Below are 8,123 nucleotides of genomic sequence, written 5' to 3'. Positions count from 1 at the left end.
TATATATATATATATATATATAGTTGATATATTATATAATATTATAATAAAATAATATTTTTTAGAAGATGCTAATTTTTTTTATAAAAGAATAAATAAAACAATTAAAATTTAGTACGAATTGGATAATGATGCACATTTTAGCCCATTTCAGCACAAGTAATTTTTGAGCGGATCAATAATCTACCTATTTATTAACATAATATATTTTTATCTACTCAGATAATTTAATCTAATCTGCTCATTTGATACCTCTAATTAAAATGAAAATGATGATAAAAAGCAAAGTATTTACCTTAAAATGTTCATTTACATTTGATCCCAAAAAAAATATTTTATACATTTTTTCTGGCCGCTGACATCAGCATAGGCAACAATGCTGTGTCAGCATGACATCAACGACCAATTTTTTTCTACTTTGAACAGTATAATTATGCCAAGCTTCACCTTTAACTAATTAAATAATCTTTGAAAAATTCATCTCCAATGATAGAAGTACCATAGACTAGTTCCCTTGTTGTATGCAAGAAGAAATATTTTTTAATTTTTTTTTTGATCATTTCTCTCAATGTAACTATAACTATTTCTTTCACGATAAGAAAAGTATTAATTAACTCTCAAATAATATTACAAGGCTGAAATTAAATCTAACAAAGTGCTCCATATAGATAGGTGAATGTGGTCCACTTCGTTAGGATGGATTCAAAATTTAAAGTTTACGAGTTTTAATCATTCAAAGTTATCGAGTCTTAAATTTATATCTTTTCTATTTCAATTTGTTTGTCTAATTTTAATTATAGATACGGAATTTAAGAAACTAAAGAAGATTTGTGATTGATCTTGTGATTTTAAATTGAAAAAAGTAAAATTTATTAAAATGACCTTTAATCTTGTAATTTTAAATATAACTAATTGTGAAAAGTTAAAATTAAAAAATTGTCAAAAAAAAGCATTTTTTTTGAAATAGAATGAACAAGAAAAAAAATAAAATGAGATAAATAAATTTAAATGAAGTGATTCATACATAGTCAATAATTTTTCATTTTTGAATTTGACCATTTCTCTTAGTTTAACTCATTTCTTTCACGATAAGAAATATTAATTAACTTTGAAATAATCTCACAAGGTAGAAATCAAATCAAACAAAGTGCTCCATAGTTTTAGATAGATGTGGTCCATTCTGTTGATCCAAGATTTAACATTTACGAGTTCTAGATTATAGCCTCTTGAAGTTATCGAGCCTTTAAATTATATTTCATACATATTAAATATATCATTTAAATAAATACAAAATTTGAATCAAAATTAATTAAAACGAATTGTGTTAAATTTTCACTTCTTGATATTCAGTCTTGCTACATGTTTGCCATAATTTTGTTACTTAAAATTTTTTTAATTGAAATTTTCTAATTACAAAATTGTCACCCAGGAGATCCGTTTCTCTTCACTATATAAGATAATAATATATACCAGTCAAATATTTTACTAAAAGGTTCAAAATATGAAAAAGTAAATATAATAAGAAGTCAAGAGAGTTCAATATCTATTATATATACATAAAAATCAATTATGGAGTTTGAACTCGACCCTTAGCTCCGCATCAAAAGCACTAAAATTTCTTCAAACTTCTAATACCGGGAAATTATATGGAATGACCTTAAAAATGTACCCCTCCCATGGACAAACCTTCAAGGTCAAAAGTGTTGTTGGTGAAGCAAAACTTATTAAACGTGAAGTTTTGTTCATGGGGCGAGCGGGGTCAAAAGTTTTAAACCAGTGCTTCTTGTAAATCAGCCCTTCTAATCCAATGCCTTTGGAGGTGAATGACGACGGGCTCAGCCCATTTTAGGGCTTGATGTGTCCCAAGTCCCAACAGAAATCTAAAAAATTTATAGCCCACATTGTGTTTGATAAAACTATTGTGCATGCATATATGCGCGTGATCCTTTTTATGACATTTAATGTTTGCATGCATGTCAAATAAAATTTATAGGAGTTGGATGGAAAAGATGCAAGACTTGCAGATTACTTTGATGTTATTGCTGGAACTAGCACCGGTGGTCTTGTGATGCTGCAATGGCGGAGCCAGGATTTTTAATAAGGGGGTTCAAAATCTGAAAAGTAAACACACGAACTAGTGGAAGAGGGTTCGACATCTATTATACACCAACCATTTTCTCTACTTATGAGGTACATGCATATTTCCCATTCAAACTATATTTTACGTACCTTTTTATACTGAATATGTTGTTATTGTACTGAATGTTGATTTTTTTGTTGCAGACGAAACGATCAACATGTTGTGATGCAAAATTATCGGATGTTTGCATTAGTACATCAGCACCTCTAACTTATCTTAGTGCTCATTATTTCAAAGTTGAAGATGGCAAAGGCAATGTTAGAGAACATCATCTCATTGATGGTGACATTGCTGCTAATAATCCGGTACGTACTAAAACACTTTATTAAAAAATAAGAATTTAACTTATATGTACTGACCATTTTTTAACTTTTTTTAGGGTAAATTTGGAAACAGGTTTGACAGAACCAATTCCTAAAGGAGGCACTAATGAGGAAGCCCTTAAGAGGTATCTCATCATAATTTTAATTTGATACTCCCTTTGTCCCAAATTATCTATTGTGTTTGGAGATAATTACTTTACCATTATTTCTATCATAATATACAATCTCTCATCATTAAATATTTATTCTATTGATGTGATTATAGTCTTTCATAACATTTTTTTTAAACCCTCCCTGGGAAGCTTTTACCCCTTTGGCTCCCTTGGTGACTCGAACTCACAACCTTCGGATTGGAAGTGAGGGGTACTTACCATCCGAGTAACTCCCTCTCGTCTTTCATAACATATATTATTGCTAAGAATGAAATAAAAAAATAGTAGATAATATTATATCAAAATTTTAAAATAATAAATAATTTGACATAACTATTTTTAAAAATCACGACAAACCATTTGATAGGGAGTTAGTATTACTTTGACTCTTTGAAAAAAGAGTAGGAAGTATGTCAAACATTTTAAAACAAAATTACGTTCACTTATTTGACACAAAAAGGTGTTTGAAAAGTCCTGCTTTGTTCTTTTATGAGTAACATGTCTATATTAATATAATTGATCTAAAATATTTTTGTATTATCAATGCATCTTAACTAGTCTTTACTATTATATTGACTAAATTGTTAGAATATTTGCATATACATTGTTATGTCATTAGTTAACTCATGAAAATCTTTGATTTTGTGATAGGTTTGCAATATTATTGGTAAATGAAAGAAGATTTCACGAATCAAGATCACCACTTATCAAGAAAGCTTCGAAGTAATGCGATCATAAAAAAAATCTTAAGAATTAAGTTGTTTAAGTAATATATATTGTCACTATAAATTTCCTAGCTAGCTATGTTCCCAATGAAATTTCCAATTTTGGAGGGAATATTAGGCATAGGGTAGTATTTTATGAAATTTGTTTTACTTACTTGTAGTACTAGTATTTACTAGTGTAAAAGTGTATTCATTCAATATCATTCCATATAATATAATATATATGTAAATTATCAGTTCTTTGATGATATCTAGGTGATTAGTACAAAACTAATATGTCTTACTCAGCTCAAATGCGCTTATTTGACAAATCTAATAAAAATCATATTTATAATATATACTTTTGGATCAACCGTGCATGTAAAGTTTTTGTTTGTTTCTCCCAAACATTTTGGGTCTCGATAGAAAACATTGAATATGTTACTATATATAATATAATAACGGAAACTAATTTATCATTAAAATTGTGAGTTCGGTAAATTTAGTGATTTTGTTACAATGATCGTAACGCAAAGTCATTTTTTGTGCCAACTCTACTCAAGGACTTAAGGTAAAAATAAATAGCTCGTAAAACAAAAATTAAAATAGTTTCTCTATTTTTTACCCGACTTGCTTGAGAAATCTGTTATAACACGATTTTTCGTGATTGATTAATTACAAATTTGAGATGTCAGATTTTGACAAAATATTTTTAGATAGGAAAAATCCTTTTGGCCATAAAATTTTTGCCATAATTTAGCTAGAATGGTAAAAGGACATGTTCACACTATAAACTAGTTTATTTTTGGACATTTTTGCCCTTTAACTTAAATATTGAATATATTCTTCAATTATGTTTCCAATATATTGAAAATGATTAATGAAATTAATTATTGATGATTTCATAATTAAACATGAGAAAGAAACCACAAAGTTAACCAAAGAAAACTTAAGTCTCACCCACTCTTCTTACTTGAAAATTTCAAGATCTAACAAAAAAATAAGAAAAATATGGCAGTAGTAGTAAAAAAAATACTATAATTTTTTCAATTTCTAAATTTCCGCCTTTCTACTTATTCTTTTTTGTTTATTTATTTTTCATTTCTTATTTTTTAATGATTAAAAAAAATTAAAAAGTACAAAAGAGGAGTAAAGTGTAGGCTATCTATTTTAGTTTATAATTTCTAATCGTGAAAAGATAAATTATATCTACATTTAAATATTAAAAATTTGAATCTATAATAGTCAAAATTAAAAATCTGAAATTCACCAAGTTGGCAAAACAATTACTCATATTTATTTAAAGGGGTTGTTGTTACGCATGGATTTTCTAGAAAAAAGTTAAATGATAAAAATATATTTTATCCGATTATACTTAGAATGTATGTGAAGCAAAAATATGAAAGAAAAACTGAAAATTACCATCATGTTTCCTCCACTATGTGATTGCTTTCATATCCTCGAACGTATATGAATCACATCATACACAAATAAACACTCAATTAAAATTAATATTTATTTATTTATTTTAGTACTAGAGGTATACAAATATTTTTTGGAAAAAAATGTTGATGATTCTTCATTGAAAAATTATAATAACTAGGAAAGGATATAGAAAGTTCTTTATGATTTCAAAATAAACTTTTATAAATAAAAATAAATAAAAGAAAAACATCTTCATAGTTTTCTGATGATAATGACAACACAAATTTGTTAAACATGAACTAGATCAAAGTTTCATCACACATATTATTTTTCTTTATTAGTATTATTTGTTGTTTTAATAAAAAAAAATGGTTGTTATTAAATGATATGTTAAAATATTAAGTATACATAGTTGTAGTCACAATTTTTTTTTTTTACTCTCAAAATAATATTTTTTTAAAAACTGATTAAGAATTTTTAAAATTAAGTAATTTTATTGTATTTATTATATGAATAAATTTAAATTACCTATTTAAATAATTATTTAAATTCAATTTTAAATAATTTTTAAAATGTAATGTAAAATAGTTCAATAATAATAGTCAAAATTCAAAATACTTTAGAATCAATAGATATCGGCACAATAAAGAAATACTAAAAATCATATGGTTCATAAGTGTCGATCCTATTTCACAACAACTCAAGATAGTTATACATTAATGTTGTAGTTTTGATATTTGTTAATTATTATGTTTTAAAAAATTAAACTACATATTTATTTATTATGTTTTAAAAAATTAAATTACATAGTTCTATAATGTGTTGATTTTTATCAATTCTAAAGTATTTTGAGTTTTGATTATCGTTATTGAAATATTTTTAAAAATTAATATTTTAAAAACATATTTTTATGTATATTATTAACATGTATTTTAATTGTCTCCTTCCGTAGAAAATTCTATATTAAATGAAAATAATTTTTAAAAAATGTATATCCTAATGGGAAAATCCTTTTGGCCATAATTTGGCCAATATTGTAAAAGGACATGTTTACACTATAAATTAGTTTATTTTTGGATAATTTTTGGCGATAATTAATGTGTTATTCATGGCATAGTTATAAATGTCTTATCATCAATTATTTTTTAGAAACATCTAATTTCCAAAATAACATTATTTTTTCTCTTGAAAAACATCCATTATATTTATAGACTAATCTATTTAGTTGTTTATATTTAATGAAAAATTCAACTAATTTTTTTAATCTACGCTTAATTACTATATTTTACTAAATTTGTATTACAAAATAATTAAGTATAATCTTAAGTAGACAAGATAGTCATTTGTAGTTATTATTAATGAGAAATTTAATTGTCTTCTTCAATAAAGAGATTTATTTTAAGCGAAAAAATAATTTTTCAAAGGTATGCATTGGTACCTTATGAACATTTTTTTAAGGTAAAATTCAAAAATGCTTTTTTACTAAAGCGTACAAATTTTTTTTATCAACTGAACAATATTTTTAAAAAAAATAATCAAATGAACTATACATATACACAAAAAAACATACACAAAAATATTTTATTTTTATTAACTAAACAAAATATTCAGATAATGATAAACAAATAAATCCACAAATAAGATGTTTAAGACTAAAAATTAATCATTGAAATAAAAAGGTTTTTAAAAAAATCACATGTGAGAAGTATCAAATATATTACTGAATTTTGTGAGAAGTATCACATTAAAGGAAGTTTCTAAAAATTACCTTGAATGTAATTAACTTATTTATAGCATTATGTCATATTTTCACTATAAAATATCAAAAAAAAAAAATATAACACGAAAAACTATTTTCTTATTTTTTAATACATAAAATTCATCTAACTATTAAATTTATCACACGAAACTTTTCTTTCTATATTTAACACATAAAAGTACAAACTTTATTAAAAAAAGATTTGTTATTATCTATAAAGAATAATCATTAAAAGTTTATCATAAAAAAATATTTTATTTATTTTTTAAAAGAATGATTATGAAATATAATATTCAAATCAGTATATTAGTGAAGAATAAAAATAACCAAATCATCTTATTTTTTAATATTGATGATAGTGTATTAAATATACTATAATGAAATTAAAATAAAGAAAACAAATGCAATATTATCCCCAACAAATTTTGTGTTATGAAGTTAGATATTAACGATTTTTTTTTGTGTGCTAGATTTTAAAATTGGATGATTTGTATATAAGAGAAATAAATAAATGTTAACTTATTTTACAAGTTCAAAACTAGAAAATCATTGATAAATTGTATCTAAAAATATCTTATGGAATTATAATTTGTATAATTTAATTTTATATGTAATGGAAAAGAAAAGAGAAAGGATGACGAAAAAGATGAAGAAAAAGGAACAAAGAAAGAGTGAATTAGGAAGAACCAAAAGAAGGTGAAGTTAAATTGTAATGGGTCCCACATTATAAAGTCCGTTGAATAATTTCCTTCATAAAATTAATATTCCCTCTGTCCCTAATTACTTGTCCACTTTTCCTTTTATAGTTGTCCCTAATTACTTGTCCATTTTGACAAATCAAGAAAGGACAAAATAATTTTACCTATTATACCCTCAATTAATTACTTTGAAAAAGGTACAATTTCTTGAAAATCTTAAATTTTTAATCCATCAACTTCATAATTAATAGGGGTAAAATGGTAAACTCAATATTTCAATAATTGCTTTCTTAATAGATGTGACAATTCAAAAGTGGACAAGTAATTAGGGACATAGGGAGTAATAATTCTAACTCATTAAATATAATAATTATTGTTCACACATATTTTTAAAAGTTTAGAAAATAGTAGTAATAAATACTTGATTTTACTTTGAAAGGGAACAAGGTTAAATTAGTCTTTTTACAATTCTGACCAAATTATTGCAACATAATTCTGGCCATTTAGCACTTCCCTTTTAGAAATTACTCTGTTCTTTCACTTTTACTTGTCATTTATTTCTAAAATAAATTTTCATTTTTACTCATTTTTGACATGTCAAGAAAAAACAATTATTTTTTTACCATATTTTACCCTCAGTATTAAATATTTATTTTCCAAAATATTTTTAAGACATCATTTAATATGAAATAATCTGGTAAAATATATATCATTAATTATTTTATTTATAAATGTGTCAAGTCAAAATGTCAATAAAAGTGAATTGATATACTCCCTTCCAACAATAGTTATCCATTATTAACTTGACACATCCCTTAAGAAACTATAAATAGAAAGACAATTTTACTATATCATATTTTGAATATAATAAATACAATGTCTTAAAAAATATAATAGGGAAATGACTATAATTAATGATAGG

General features: G+C 24.4%; 1 long non-coding RNA gene across 1 annotated transcript; it reads left to right on the top strand.

Annotated features, from left to right (window-relative positions):
* Positions 1 to 2,097: 2,097 nt before the first annotated feature.
* Positions 2,098 to 3,463, top strand: LOC107061977 (uncharacterized). The gene is made up of 4 exons (XR_001474345.1): positions 2,098 to 2,190; positions 2,284 to 2,445; positions 2,520 to 2,588; positions 3,267 to 3,463. It is a non-coding gene; the product is annotated as an uncharacterized lncRNA (long non-coding RNA).
* The last annotated feature ends 4,660 nt before the right edge of the window (positions 3,464 to 8,123 follow it).

The sequence above is a fragment of the Solanum tuberosum genome, unplaced genomic scaffold, assembly GCF_000226075.1.
Source record: "Solanum tuberosum cultivar DM 1-3 516 R44 unplaced genomic scaffold, SolTub_3.0 scf00184, whole genome shotgun sequence".
Taxonomy (NCBI): domain Eukaryota; kingdom Viridiplantae; phylum Streptophyta; class Magnoliopsida; order Solanales; family Solanaceae; genus Solanum; species Solanum tuberosum.
The sequence above is the reverse complement of the archived record's forward strand: the minus strand, read 5'-3'. Positions and strand labels throughout refer to the sequence as shown.